Source organism: Acomys minous, assembly GCF_964271855.1.
Source record: "Acomys minous genome assembly, chromosome: 9".
Lineage (NCBI taxonomy): Eukaryota > Metazoa > Chordata > Mammalia > Rodentia > Muridae > Acomys > Acomys minous.
This window is the reverse complement of record NC_140490.1, coordinates 64,119,119-64,135,594: the sequence shown is the minus strand read 5'-3', so window position 1 is coordinate 64,135,594 and position 16,476 is coordinate 64,119,119. Positions and strand designations below refer to the sequence as shown.

General features: G+C 42.8%; 2 long non-coding RNA genes across 3 annotated transcripts in view; both read left to right on the top strand.

Annotated features, from left to right (window-relative positions):
- Positions 1-16,476, top strand: part of LOC311604868 — a 224,458-nt gene that overhangs the window by 135,783 nt on the left and 72,199 nt on the right. The gene's annotated exons all lie outside the window — the stretch shown is intronic.
- On the top strand, positions 11,221-13,340 carry LOC311604869. The gene is made up of 4 exons (XR_014781716.1): positions 11,221-11,415; positions 11,546-11,649; positions 12,198-12,357; positions 12,924-13,340. It is a non-coding gene; the product is annotated as an uncharacterized lncRNA (long non-coding RNA).

The window sequence follows — 16,476 nt, the reverse complement described above, 5'->3', positions numbered from 1 at the left end:
CCTTACCAATGCTGTTCGTACACGCAAGTGTCTTCTAAGACCCAAGGCTAACTATTTGCTGTCAACACCTGTAAAAATAAAATAGTTACATACCGCCAAAATGTAAATGCACAAAGGACATGTTCTTGTCTCTTAGGGGATAACCAGGAGCATAGCAAGGGATGGTTGGTTCACCATCAGAGCAAACGTTAAATTATGTAACTCCATGTCCAGCATCTGGGACATGTGGTGTTGTGACATGAGCTCTTATTGACTTGAATTTCTCCATATTTATGGCCTGTACATTTGTAGCCTACATTGAATCATACTTCAGCTGGCTGCATGCATTGCCTGAAGCTTTCCTTGGAATGGAATCCATGCTCTTAGCTTCTCCACTATAGCTTTTCAGCTTTTCATATCTCTATGATATGGGTTCCCGGAGGGACACTGTCTCCATGCCCTTTTTAAAAAATATGGGTGGAAGCCTCAATAATCTTGTGACTCTTGCATTCTGAATGTTTGCAAAACTGGCACCCCATGAATGATAGATGCCAAAGTCTCTACCAGCTTGAGCAGTAGCCAGAATCCCTTGGACCATGGCTGTAGGGGATCTCTGTGTGCCTGGGTCTCTAAACCCAGGTAGTATTTCCTTAGGCAAATCGGTGCAACCAGCACATCCTGGTGGCTCTCTCTTCTCACAGGACATCATTCAGTTAGGTTTACAGTTTTATACCATGTGACCATGTGGTGTAGTAAGAGTTTTGGTTTATTTTTAAACCTAGTTATATTATGTGAATATGTTTTTGTTTTAATCCCAGGTGTGGTATAGCAGGATGTTTCACAGTGGGTGAGTATGATTTGCCTCACACATTAGCAGGGGTATAATTTTTGCCAGCTGCAGATCATTTAATCCTGGGGACTCTGGAGAGGGGTATAAATGGGAGAGGCCCAAGAGGGCCTGTGGTGGCTGCTGTTCCCCTTGCTACTGGTTCATCCTGCTGCTGTGTTTGCTGTTAACATTGCTATTGCTGGATTGCTGGTTTGCTGATTTACTGGACTGCTGGATATCCTGAAGACAAAGATTGGACTTGCCTCAAGGAACTCTACATCCCTAATTAGCAGGAAGCGGCCTATAGAGGTCTAAGGTCCCTTTCTCCTCTCACCTTCTTTTTCTCCTACCCATTGTTGGTTGGATGTGGAAGGGATTATGGTAGAATAAGAATTGGGAAGGTAGTAGGTATAAGAATCCAATAAAATAGCTAAACAAATACACCAACAGGCTGGTATCTAGCCACTTTCCTTCGCTCCCAGCATGAAGTGCTTTACTTCGCATCAACGGCCCTAATGTCTTCACAGCTTTCAGTTCCTTCCTTTTATGGTCATTCTGTGTGTTTTCCCCATGCTCTTTGATCTGATTTTTATCCCCATTCTTACTGTAAACCTTGGTCAAAACAGGCAGCAATAACCTTGCCCCAGCCACAATGCTGTCTTTAAATCTCTAGTCCACCACCTTTAAACTCAGTTGCCAACCAAGGAAGATACAAAATGTAGATAAATTCTTTGCCAAAAGGCAACCTAAATGACTTCCTGTCAAATTCCCTTTAGACTTCTTGTTGCCATCTGAGCTCACTGCATAGTCTGCATTTCTACCATCATTCTGGTCTTCTGAGTCTCAACTAGAACTTCCCATTAATCTGAGCCTTCTGGGTTTTTCTAGCCTGTATCACCAAACTCCTCCATATTTCTGATTCTGAAGGCCTCAGAGCCATGGTGGGGCTGGGTCACAGCAATGACCCCTCTTCTCGGCTTTCAGTGTTCTAAACTGGTTACTTTTCACGTTCCTGTGACAAAACACCTCAAAGAAACAACATAAGAAGGAAGGATTCATTTTAGTGAATGTCTTCAGATGGGGCAGCCCATTATGGTGGGGAGGATGTGGAGTTCTCTGTGTCATGATAGCTGGGGAACAGGAGAAAGGAGAATGCTGGTACTCAACTGGCTTTCTCCCACACCTTTTATTTTGCCTGGATCCCCAGACTATGGCATGGTGCCACTCATAGTGTGGAATCACTCCACACTCCCCACCAAATGAATCCTGTCTAGGAACACCCTCAGTGGTATACACAGATACACCTCACCATGAGAGTATGTTTACCCTATGTCACTGTGACCAATCACCTGGTGAGAAGCAACTTGAGAAAAGGAGGGTTTTAAGTGTCCCTCAGTCGAAGAATGGATAAAGAAACTGTGGTACATTTACACTATGGAATATTACTCAGCTATTAAAAACAAGGAATTCCCGAAATTTGTGGACAAATGGATTGAACTAGAAATGATCATAATGAGTGAGTTTACCCAGAAGCAGAAAGACTCAAATGGTGTATACTCACTTATATCTGGACACTAGCCCAAGGGGCATGTCCCATGAAAGTCTTCACTTACCAGGAAAGTGGGATAGAGGTGAGGACATTCTATTGGAATTCTAGGTGAGAGAAGTATGGGAGAATGGGGAAATAGAAGGATCCAGAAGGTGCTAGAAACCTAGAAGAACACTATGACGGGTGGATCTGGGCCCAGGGGTTGTGCTCAAACTACGGCACCAACCAAGGACAATACATGTAGTAAGCATCAAACCCCTACCCAGATCTAGCCAATGGACAGGACATTCTCCACAACTGAGTGGAGAATGGGGACTGACTTTCACACAAACTCTGGTGCCCCATATTTGGCCATGTCCCCTGGATGGGGAGGCCTGGTGGCACTCAGAGGAAGGACAGCAGGCTACCAAGAAGAGATTTGATACCCTATGATCATATACAGGGGGAGGAGGTTCCCTTCAGTCACAGTCATAGGGGAGGGGAGTAGGGTGAAATGGGAGGGAGGGAGGAATGGGAGGATACAAGGAGTGGGATAACAATTGAGATGTAATATGAATGAATTAATAAAAAACGCCCAAAAATGCAAAAAAAAAAAAAAAAAAAAAAAAAAAAAGAAAAGAAAAAGAAAAAGAAAGGGAGGGCCTATTTTGGCATAAATGTGAGCGTATAGTCCACCACAGTGGAGAAGATATGCCCTGAGATCAGCTTGTAGGAGTGGCAGTGGGAACATGGGGCAGCTTGCTCACACCTCAGTGAGCCAGGAAGTCCAGCCAGGCTGTAAATGTCAAGACCTACCTCTGAGTCACCCACTCAGGGAGACTCCCTAAACCTCTCCGTCTCCTCAAACCCAGCCACTATCCCAGAGACAAAGAGTTCAAACGCGTGTGTGTAATGGACACAGACCACACTCGCAAGGTTGAACAGCAGTCATGCCCACCTTCTGCGACCACTGCACATTTAATCCTGGCTGCTAACATCCCAGAAACCAGGAGATAGACGGAGGCTATTTGCTTTACAACTGCTTCTCTAGTGTCCTTACTTTCAAATGCCTGTAGCTCTGCCCAGTACTCCCTAGCCTTTGCCAGCCAGTCAACCTCGTTCAAAAATAAGCCTCCAGTCCTGTGCCAGCTGGGGGAGGAGGAGTGGCTGCTGGTGCCAGAAATCATGGGGGAATCTGAGAACCTAGCTACTCCTAACACAGCTCTTATCTTCTTGTTTCTGCTTCTGCCTACGCCGCTGCCAAGGCACCTGGTGCCTCTATTGCTGAAACATTCCAGGGCTCCATCATTTCCTTCAACTTGGCTTTGTGGTTTACATACACTTCCCTTGCAGCCTCCTATGCTGCCCATCTACCCGCTCCTCAGCCTTTGGTATACTCCGGCTTCCTCTTGTCTCTTGCACCTCTGACTTATGTGGGCTTTTTCACCTTCCTGGTGACTATTAGGATGTCTTTGAGAGGAAGTGGAGGTGTAATCATTTTTTTAATTTGCTATGGTTAGTTAGAGGTCCCTCTGGCTTGACTTTCAGGAACACTGAGTAACTGTAGAACCAATTGTGTTTCCTGCATTTTGCATGACAATCAGTGTCCATCAGTTTTCATTAAACACGAGACACAAGAGCTTAGACATGTATCTATTCCCAGGGAAGGAAAAGAAAAGAAAAAAAGAAAACAAAAGGAAAGAAAAAGAAAATGAAATAAAAGCAGTAGTCACCCAGGGGCAATCTCAAAAGGAGAATGCAAGAAGGGTTTAGCTTTATTTATTTATTTATCTTGGTCAAGAGAAGGTGCTCAGTGAAACATATGCGTGAACTACATAAGGCCTAAGCTGTACTCCAGGAATCACAGACCCAAGTGTCAATCCCAGCATCTCTAAGCACAGGCTTATGGATATTAAGCTGAACTTAAATACTTGATTATTTCAACTCATCAAGTTTCTTTTTCCCCATTGAAATTGAAGCTAGGAAGCGAGATTACTTCCTATTCTAAATCTATAGTTGAAAAGTACTGAATCATAACCAATTTCAATAAAGATAAAATATGAATTTTCTGGGGAATGTCTCATAAAGCATTGTCTGTATTTACAGGTTGTCCCTACATTAGGTGGATAGAGAAATAATGTGTGGGAGATTTTAAAGCTGGCTATGTTGGGGCCCATGTACAATTGTAGCACTTGAGAAGAGGGGCCAGGGCAATTATGTGCTCAAGGTCATGCTTGGGTACTTAGCATGTGTAAGGCCATCCTGAGATATATAAAATCCTGTCTCAAGAAAAATAAATCAACCAATGAACTAATAACTAAACCAAAACAAGAACACATAGATTTTTTATAACCCCTCTGTTCTATTATGATTCTGATACCCTCCCCCAAAACATGCTATTTGGTAACCCCAAGAAATAAACGTTTAACCACATATGATTTTAACAACACAGGCAGTAGGGCTGGGTCATTACTAGTACCACAATGTCAGTCTCCTTTTCCTAGCACCCCCAACTCTTTTTGCAAATTTATCTCCTGTCCCTTTCAAATGCCATCAGCTTGTTCCATGTAGTTATCCATAGAGGTGTTGGAAGCACACAGAGCAGCCAAGGGCCCTCCATTTGTTCAGGCTTAAAACCAACACAGTAACTTGACAGTCTCAGAAAAACGATGGCAGCTGCTTCAAGAAACCTTCTCCCAATGCTCCCAATTGTGTCGGCTTCACTGCCCAGAGAGCAGCAGCTGCTTCCAGCGTGGCTGAGACACAGAGGCTTGGGTGCATTAGCAAGGCTCACTTCTTGACACCCTACTAATTAACTGTTAACACATGACATTTTCACACACACACACACACACACACACACACACACACACACACACACCACCCGGTGCAAAGAACAACCAGTTCAGCCCATGCACCGAAAGCCGACAAGAAAAGTGAAAAAGAATGCATAATGATGAGGCGGTAAAGAAAAAAAGCATCAACCACTTTTTTGATAGGTTGGATATGGCTGTACTTCTCTTGTACCATAATTCAAGACTCAAAGAGTCCTCGTCTGGAATAATTGGGAGGACACAAGGGAGAGGAAGGGAAATGTTTCTCTTTAATCTGTTCTGCTGACACATAAGAGGATTGAAGATCCTTCATAAAACCTCAGCTGGCCTTGTGACCTTGGGCATGATGTTGTCCTGAAGCCTCAAATTTTCTCACTTGTAAACAAAGGGTTTGGATTACTTACATGCCCAAGTAAGAGACTTCTTTCAATGTTTAAAAAAAAAAAATCAGAGATTTCGAAATAGGTGAGTTTCATAAAGCCAGTGAGAACAGAGTCCTGGGAAAAGGCAGGTGCCTGTTGTGTAAAACTTATAACTGCACACACCAGGAAGAGGACACGGAAAGAAACAGCACATGGAGGGTTGGGTTTTTGTTGTTGTTGTTGGTGGTGGTGGTGGTGGTTTTTAATGTAGCAATAATACTATCCAAAGAGGTCCGTGCTTTGGGGAGCCATCATTAGTATCGTAGAAGCCACTAGCCTGCAGCCCTACACTGTCGAGGAGGGCACTGCTGTTTAATGAAATGGAGATCCTCCTGCAAAACCTCGCCTTTCACAACCAGAGCCACATGGCCTTGGAAGAAGTCTTGTTTTCATTGTTTCTCTTTGCAGAAAATGTGAAAGTTTAATTTCTCTCACAAATGCCCTGTGAGAACTGCAGAGCCGATGGCGAAGACAGATATTTCATTCAAAAGAGCGCATTCGCCAGACACAAGGAGCTTTTCAGCTAGGGAGTGGGCTTAATGGCAGGTAAAAGACGACACTGAAGAGAACTGCTTGGGCAGTTTGAGCAAATCCCTTTCCTATTTGGACCTCAGTCTTTCCACCAGTGTGCAGTGCCCAGGTACCTGCAGTTTAGCAAGAGTTTTCTTGAGTAGTTTGCTTTGTGGAGTAATGCCAGATTGGGATAGCTTAATAGGAAGTGAGATTATTGCCACAAAGTTATTTTAATATTTGCACTGCCATCAACAGTTAATTCCTTGGTAGAGAAATCCTGCGTCTTGACCACCAGATTCAACTTCGTACATGTTTTAAGCCCAGCTGGTCAGGGCTCAGATTGCCTATGTTATAATCTGGCTACGTGAGAGCTTTCGTGGTCCTTCTCTGGCTCACTCTGCTGCTCCTGGTACTTCCTGCTTGTCTTAGCTTCCAGCTGCAAGGTGGTCCGCATCCTCAGTCATCCCTTAGTGCTGACTGTGAAGCCATCAGCACCGAAGCTATTGAATAACCTACTTGATGATGGAGAAGCACACTTTCACCTCACCGTTCAATTCTGACCACTTTCCTTCTCTTTTGACAGCAGTACGCTATGGCATGTGTACATGTGCGAACATGCACACACACACACACACATACACACGTATGCATACACACAATTGCACCTACAGAGAGGCATACCCGAATGTTTTCATGAGTGTAAAAATACAATATTATGCGACATTAACTGACTCTTGCCCATTTTAAACAACTTGGCACCCTCCTGGAAGCCTTGTACATGTTAAATTAAAATCAAAATTTCTCACAGATGCCATAGATGCCTTAGAGATGACCTCTTGAAGAACTCTAAGGATTACAAAAAGAAAAAACCAAAACAATGTATTTCTGCCCTCAGAGAAATTCTATTCTGGTAGACAGAAATCCTTGCACACACCTTCCAAGAAAAATACATGCTCTGCTTTGAGTCTGAAGTGTCCTTTCCAGGCTCCTGTTTGAACACTGGTTCCCAGATGGAGGTGTTATTCAGGGGCTGTGGAACCACTGGGAGAACCATTAGAGGGCTTAACTGGCTCACTTGGAGCAGGCTTTTGAAAGCTCCACTCGGCATGGGTTTGTTCTCTCTGTCTCTGTCTCTCTGTCTCTGTCTGTCTCTGTCTCCGTGTCTGTCTGTCTCTCTGTCTGTCTGTCTCTCTCTGATCTGTTCTGGTGTGAATAGCCACCATCCATGCTCCTGCCATTACAAGCTGTTCTACCATATCTGCTCTGCTAGATAGGTTTAAATCCCCTGAGACTGTGAGCCCAAATAATATTGCCTCTCTTAACTTGTTCCAATGGTCACATTGTGATCACAGTGAGAGAGGAAACACACACACACACACACACACGCATGCACACACACAGACACACATTATTGTGGTATTATTTGTCACCGTCAAAGACTGAAAGCTGCCTAACAGCAGATAATATGAAGCTGGCTCCACAAACAGGACAGTTGCACAGTGGACTGGAATGTAATACAGCTACCACAAGGAGGGACAAGTCTTTGTGTCTTGATGTAGACCGTGCTCTGGAGTTAAAGTGGGGTACATTCATGACCTAAAATGTGTATTATGTTACCTTCTGTGTTAGCAATGGGGAAAGAGTGATGGTTCTTAAGATAGATAACAATAGTTACCTACAAAGGAAGGAGAAATGGGACAAAAAAAGTGAAGAAATGGGTTAATTCAGATTTTTGGCTTCATATTTTGTTTTTTTTATTAACTTTGGAAAGATGATCATGATTTTTAAATAACTACACTTTAGAATTCAAGATTGTAACTGTGAAAAATATTCAAAGAAGACACACACAATTTCATCGAAGGTCAGAAAGCTTTGATCTTATCAGGGAGGTCATGGAAGCCTTCCTGGAGGAAGTGGCTTTTGGAACCAGAGCTGAAGAAAGACGGAAGTTTATGCATTCATGAACAGAGAAGAGTGTTAGAATCACAGACAAGAAATGGTGCTAGTCAACAGCAGCAAAGAAATGGACAACGTTAGATAAATAAGGTGAAGTAGCCCACGGGGGTCTCACAAGCCATACTGAGAAGTATCTCACTATGCATTTTATTTTAAGGGCATCAAGAGGCTGGAGAAGGGTTTTAATGTGGCAGACACGAGAGGTGGGGCTTGGGGAAAATAAGTGACGCCACTGATAACTGTAGGAGGACTAGGTGTGGTTGCTCCTTGTTCACGCAAGGACCATCCATCCATCTTCTAGATTCACCTACAAAACATACACTGGGCTCACTCCATTCCACAGATTTCAATTATGATCCATCAGTTGCTATTTGCTAAAAACATTACACAAACTGCACATGGGATGAAGTTGTTAGAGTCTAATTTACGCTGGACCATATCTCCGTTTCCAGGTAACGCCATCGCACAGGATGATGATGGCCCTGACCCTCTGAGTCTTCCACAATCTGGCTCGTGAAATGAACGGAGGGAAGCATCCATGTGTGCTCAGGCCAGTATCACAGCTATTACATCCATCCTGGGAATAAAACCCATTTTAAATGCACCATTTGATAAGAACACTTAACCTCAGTACGTACTATAATTAGAGAGATAATTAGAACCGCACAAGAACCTCTTAAGACTCGGAAATGTTTGGAATTCACCTAGATGAAAATCACATTATCTAAGACCAACCCAAGGTATTTTTCTTTTCCCTTTCAACTTTCCTATGTTGATGCTGCTTCCTATCCCAAAGTTTTTGTGGCCTAGGGGGAAAATGAGAATTTTGTAGGCAGCTTATCATGGAGAGCTGAAAGCTTACTTGAAAATTGCTTTAGTTACTTGCAGGCATGGGAATCCTTAATTTCGAAATGAGCGCTGATGGCCGAGGGATGGAAAGGATGAGTGGGCTGCATATGCCGAGAGGAGACCCTGCTCTTGTGTGGATCCACTCATGAAATGTTAAAATATGCATACAAAAATTGTGTTCCTTAATCTCTGAAGAAACACTTATCACCAAGAATCCTTTAATTCTCTTCCTTTGCTTGATTTATTAGCTTATGAAATTATGTTAATAGCCTTCATGGTAATGGTTGGGGGGCTCAAATGACCTGATTTTAATAATGAAGTAATTTATGCAATAAATGCAATCAGCATCTACGAGCCTCACTTAACAGAACATATTGGTGATTAGGCAGTGCTAAAACAAGGGGCTGTCGGCATGGGGCAACACATGAACTTCTCCAGAGAAATCAGCAAGCTTGCTGGGCAGGAGGTGTGGCCACCCAAAGCATCTAATCCCAGCTGCAGCAGCAATGCCAGAGAGGTAGAGACTAAATCAGAGCTGACTGGCCAAACAGTCCCGTGAGCTTGAGCTACCTGTGAGGTACCTCCTTGCCTTTGCGGAAAGTGATGGAGTGCTTCTTTGAAAGAAATTGTGTTGTGTGGAAAAACTAATCCTGGGAGGTAGGATCCCAGGAAAAAGAAATCCTCCTGGGAGGTGGTGGAGTGAACCCCTTGGGAAAAATTAAGGTCACCAGGCCAGCAATTGTAAAATCACCACCCTGAAGAGAGCATCAAGACTCATATTGCTAGCTAATCTTGTGGTGGTTTTTGAGATGATATGGTCTCAGCCTTTGGCTAAGATCAAGTGGAGAGTATTCTGTTGTATTTCTGTCTCACTCTTATCTCTCCTATAAATGTGCACATGTTCATATGTGTGCAAGTGCATTCATGTGAGGTGTTAGAACTAACATGCCATCCACATGATTTTTTAAGACAGTCTGTCATTTGGTCTGGACCTGTCTATTAGATTAGAGTGGCCGGTCAGTGGGACCCCAGCGGTCCACCTGTCCCTACTGTTCAGGCACTGAGGTTACAAGCATACCACCATCCCCAGTTTTTTAATATGGGTCTTGGGGATCGAGTTCATATCCTCATACTTTCCTATACTAGTCTGTTTTCTTCCATATCTCCCAGAAATGGGGGGGGGGGCAGATTTGTCTGCTATCGCCCTTTTCACTGACCATGCAGACTCCAAACAAAGGCTATGGAGAGCCAACTGTACAAGGGCGAGAGTTTCCGGGAGGGTCTTGGTATGATATAACTGACCCACTGTCTCATCCCGAGCCCCACTGTGGATGCCACCCTTTCCCAGATTTATTTTTAATGTTGTCACAGTTTGACTGTGAGATATCCTTGCAGAATCTCTCTCATGTTTGGCTCCTTGGTCCCTAGCTGGTGGCACTGCTTGGGAGGCTGCTGTACTTTTCAAGAGGAAGGACCAGATGGAGGTCGCTGGGCAAGCTTATGGGTTAGAGCCTGGTAAGAGCTCAAGACTGGATCTTGCTCTCTGCTTCCTGACCCTAGGAAATGTGACTGGGCTCTGCCACACTGGACCCTAGCTGCCATGCCTCTCCTATCCTAAAATGCTAAGAAAAACGATTTTCCCTAAAGTTGCATCCTTCCAGGTTGTGACGTGTAGAGTGGTGAGGAGATCACAGTGGTGTGGGGAGTAATTCATACAATTTCAGAAACATTGCAGGCTGGGGAAATTTGAGGGATGCTATATACCCCCTAAAACATTCGACATCAAATCTGCTTAGGCACAGGGGTAGGTGAAAAAAGAAAGTTAAAATATTTATATATCTAAGGTCATAAACTCATATATAAGCAGCAAAAATCCCCCTACATTTGCTTCAAATGGGAGTCCTTGCACCCTCAAATGTTCCCACCTCTACTTGCTATGATATTGATCAAGATGCTTGACTCTTGGAGAATGGTTCACATTTGTTTCTACTGATATCTTTTCTTCAACATTTCAATAGATGGGTTCTGTGATGGTTAACTTGATTCCCCCCACTGAGTTCCTGGGTCTCCACACAACATTCCCCTTCATTCGGGTGCTCGTCTCTACCTAAGCCCTCTCTCCTTTGCTCCAGAGGGGCTATCTGCCCTTCGAGACACAAGCCAATGGACAGCCACTTCCACCATCTTGGAAGATCAGCTCTGTGGTTCTGAGGTAATAGGAACAGATGCCATCCTTTCCCTGTAGCATGCAGCTACTCACCCTGGGGGGCTATGCCCTCTCTTGTGGCTTGCAGGACAGTGGATCTCTATCCTGTGCCTTCCACAGTAGCATCAGTTGCCTCTCTATTTCCAAGACTGGCTGCATTTTAACTCCTGTCTTCTGACTTGCCTGGTTCCAAAAGTGTTCTCCCTTCTCTGGATTTAGGAAATCATTGTATCGTATGTCATTGCTGAGTAATTTAACCCTGGCATGATGTCAAAGGAAATACATTGAAATTCAAAGTTGTAAGTCAGCTATTCAAGTTTGTCTTCATAGTTTCATTTGTGCGTGTGTTTGTTTGTGTTGGGCATGGGGGTATTGTGTAAACATGTGTCTGGTATTGTTCCCCAGAATACTTCCACCTTGCTTATTTAGACAGGCTACATCATTGGGACCCTAGGCTTGCCACTGGGCTAGGCTGGCCAGTCAGTGAGCCCCAGGGATCTGCCTGTTCCTACTCCACAGTGTTAGGATTACAAGTGAGTTGTTTGTTTTGCTTTTTAACATGGATTCTGATTGAACTCAGGCCCACCTGAGAGATCTCCCTAGTCCCCCATATTGTTAAAAAGAGTATCTTGAGGTCATTCCCTTTCAATCCAGGGAGGTCACACAAAGGTGACACAGGTCACACACAGAGCCATCCTTTAGTTTTTCAGCCTCACCCACCTCTGCTCTGTGGAAAGCGCGATGACTCTAGCTTGTTTTGCATTTAAACTTGTGTTATGAAATGAATGGGTGGCTGGAAAAAGAAGAGTTACTCTTGTTAAAATAACCACTGCTGTAGTCCATGAATATATTTTTCCAAAAATGGCCAGGAACTGGTTATTTTTAAAGTCTCAAAGCCTATATCTAGTGGAGAACCACAGCACTGTGGTTGGCAGTGTGGATTCTGAGGGATGACTAGCCCAGCCACAAATCCGGCCTCTCCCCAAAATACCTGTGTGACCTCGGGCAATGACCCAACTCCCTCGCAAGCTCATCGGGCCCACATTTTAAGTGATGCTCCCACTTCTCTTTTCGATTGCAGTGAAGCTTAACTGATCTTAGGACTACAAAGCACTGAGACATCTATGGTGTGGACTAAACTCTTGTCTGCTGTTATCAGAAGGACCATGGTGTGCCATGACCCACCTCATTCATAAAGTGCCACTCACCCCCAACTACAGACTCCAGGCCACGCCAGGAAGGTAGAAAAGCTTTTGCTTCTTGCTTCCTTTCTAAAACATTTTCCCTCTCACTATTCAAAAAACTCTTCCAATATAGCACAGTTTGGTGAAAAGATTATCAATAAAAGAGTCCACAGAATTGTGTGTTTAAGAGTGTGTTTGTTTATTATGTGTGTTAGTTTTCATATGTTCGTGTAAATATGTTGTCACTTGTGTGTGCATGCATGTGGGGCCTAGAGGTCAGTATTGGGTACATTTCTCAATCACTTCCCACCTTAATTTTTGAGACAGGGCCACTCACTGAACCAACAATTCAGTAACAATTCAACAAGACCAGCTGGCCACTGAGCCCCAGGGACTCTCTGTTCTCTGCCTCTCTAGCACTGAGACTATCATTGTGCCCGGCTTTTCACATGAGTACTGGGAATCTGAACTCAGGTGTTCACATTGGCCGGACAAGTACACTATGCACTGTGGTACCCCCAGCCCCCTGGATTGAATTTTAAAATATGATCATAAGTGTTAGATCCATAAGCATGAGACTTGTGTTTAAGACTTTTAACTCTGTTTGAAACCCTACATTCTAGGAAACAAATCACACTGGGTGGCTCCATCAGTGTCTTCAGAGAAACAGCCCTGGGAGGCCAAAGGAAATGAAGGAATCTGCCTTTTCCCTGCAAGAATTTTGCTTCCCACATAGAAAACAGGGGTTGCTATCATCACATCGAGCTTTAAGGAAATGACAGTCCAGTTTGTGGAAAGAATTAAAAATTATCCGAAGCAGTTTTCTAACATGGTATGTAGGAAGAGGAGAGGAAAGGTCAGTGTTTCCCTTGCTCCCACCTCATCATGATTACTCTCCAGCCTGACCTTTCTTAATCTGAGTTCCTTTTCCAGGTCATTAACTCCATTCCCCAATGTCTACCCGCCCCGGGAAAGCCTCACTAAAACAAACAAACAAACAAAGTCATCAGCGTAGTTGTTTCTTCTTCCTTAATTTTTTCTCATGCCAGCTTGGTGTTCTGTTTTGTTTTTATTCCTTTTCCAACACTTTCTCTGGATCATGTGTGACCTCTCTGCAGCAACCCAAGCTAATGTAACTTACCATACCAATTCTAAAGCTCCTAGGAGAGACAAAGGGAGAAGCAGGCAGGCATACTCCAGAGGCTGCGCGAGGTCATAAGAACAGTAGAATCGAAGCTTAGTGGTACTTTTACAGCTGTATTCCTGAAAAGCCACAAACCAGGACACCCTGGAAACTTACATCCTTAAAAATGGTGGAGACTGCCCTAAGTGCACCATGCTTCCAACTCACAGCTTCTTCTGTGTTCACCCCCAGGGTGTCTGCTTCTCTCATTACTGAATGGGTTTTGTTTTTTCTCATAAGGGGCTGCCCTTTGCCCCTATCGTTGGCAAATCAGATCTTCCAGAATATATAAAAACCTATGTGAACAAGGACCTAAATTTAAAGAGAGAAAAAGAAGAGGGTCTCACAGATCACCATCAAAAGTGGCATGCATATGTCCTAAGGTTATCCTTGCTAATTTTATCTCCCAGAATCTTGGATAGAAGCATGTACACACGTGTGTTGAGTTACTGTGTTTGGGAACATGAAAAGTTGGGCCCCTTAATCAAGAACAGTTATAATTGTATTCTCTCTCTTACTGTGGGTTTTGTTTCTTTGGTTGTTTTTTCTCTCTGTGTAATATGTGTGCATACAAATAGGTGTGTGTGTGAGCACGTGTATACACAGGTGTGCATGTATGCTCATGCATGTGGAGGCCAGAGGACAACCTCAATCATCATATCTTGGACTCCATTGCTTTTGTTGTTGTTATCGTTCTGTTTTGTCTTGAGACAAAGGCTTTCACTGGCCTAGAGGTTTCCTAGTAGCCTAGGCTGGGTGCCAGCAATCTCCACGAATCCATGGATAACAGATACATCACCATTCAGACAGGAAAAAAATGTTCATTTTTTTCCCCTCTTTCTTTCTAGAATCGAGAATGGGCCACTTCTTCTTTTTCTTGTCTCCTCAAACATTCCCTTCTCCAAGAGTAGTCCTAGCATCAAGGACAGTGAACCTAACAGTAGCAAGAATCAAAACAGTGTCTTCCAAAGGTCATTTCCACACAAGGAATGAATGATCTGTGTCATTGGCTTTGTAGTCCTCAGATATGACTGGTAACAGAGCACGGCCACTGACATTGTCCAGTGACTTGCTATTTATACAAAACATGTCTATTCCCACAATTGATGCTCACAGGAACCTTGAAGTGTGAATAAAATCTCACTCTTCATCTTACACACAAGTCAATTGAAATGCAAAGAGTACAGGACTGACCAAGGGCCCTGGGTTCCCAGGTTGGCAGCTAGGATGGCAAGTTCTCTCCATTTCAAATTAGCAACTCAGTCTTGACTATGACTAATCTTGGGATCATTGAGTAGAGAAATGTAGAATGAAATTCATATGAATGCACTTACTTTTATAAGTTTAAGTCATATTTTTATTCTACCATATAAACAAAGTGAAAGACAAAACACACATGATCATCTCATTGGACACAGAAAAGACCTTTGACAAAATTCAACACGCCTTTATGATAAATGTTGTGGTGATGCTACGGATACCAGGGATGTACTTAAACATAATAAAGACAGTTTACTGCAAGCCCATAGCCAACATCAACTTAAACAGAAATTCAAAGTATTTCCACCCAAATCAGGAACAAGACAAGGTTGTCCAGTCTCTCCATACCTTTTCATTATAGTACTTGAAGTTTTAGCTAGAGCAGTAAGACAACTGCAGGAGATCAAGATGACACAAATAAGAAAAGAATCTTTAAAATAATAAAAAAAATCTATAAATACCATATTCTGTAGGTTTCTGAAGACCTTATATAACTATTTTACCTTATCTGTTTGTAGAATCATATCTATCTGTTACACGTAGGACATATATTCTTGTGACAAAAATAGAATAGTAATTGACATCACCATGATTTGATCAACTAACAATTAACTTGTATTACTTACTTATCCTGAACAGCCTGCAATAGCGCTTTCAAAGTATTGGAGATAAACCTTGTATTCTACTTGAGTTGTATGAGTACAATACCTCATAATAGAATAGAAATGTATATAATGTGTGAAGAATAATCTTAAATTTAAGTTCTATACCAATGTATCAAGATTAAACTTATTTTGCACCAATCTACACAATTCTATACCAATGAATTAAAAATAATCTTATGAATAACAACTAAGGCCTTAAGTTGAGGAGTAGATTCAATAATCTACTTTTTTGGGTCCTTACATCCCTGTATATTTCTATATTCCCTTTTCTTTCTTTTCAACCCCTATCTCTAAACCTAAAAAAGAAAGAAAAGGAAAAAGAGAGACATCCTTGAGTCCAATCTTGTTTTTTCTCTGAATGACCAATAGTAACTTATAACCATCTCCGAATGAAAATAAACATCTATAGCCTAAGAAAGCAACCAAAAACCTACCCATTCTCCCTTAAGGGAAATGGGGCATCATTCTCTTAAGGTTTCTTCTGGCTGATTTAGGATGAATAATACCTTTGTTGGTTAAATGAGCTAGGAATAGCATTTGTGGTCCAGTTTCTAAATGTTGAGAAATTCCAGGCTTAATAGAAGTCCTAAGTGGGACAGTCTGAAATGCTGGACCAATTATGACCAGAAGCTTTCTTTGAAGCTGTCCTGTTCTGATGAGGCACAGCAACTGAAGCACTTAGTGCTAGAACATGAAGGATGCAGGATGTCAGCGTGCAGCATGCTAAGAGGAATTAACTTCTGACAACACCCAGCCTACCTAAAAGAAGACGATGAGCATCAAAGAATCTCCTTACAGAGATGGCTTCAAATGTAGCAAACTAGCCACTGGGCAAAATGCCTAAAAATAGGCAAGCTTGTATACAGGCAGAGTCAATGGTCAAACTCTGTCAAGACAGGGTAAGCAAGCTCTCAATAGTTCCTGCCTCACAAATATGTCTGTCAGATATATTGGGCCAGAAGGATGAAGATGATGCTCCAACACTATAGAGAGTTTTTGGTTATGGTTCAGACAGCAAACTGTCTCTGTCATTTTTTTTTTCACTTTGGAAGCTGCTAACCTGTACTT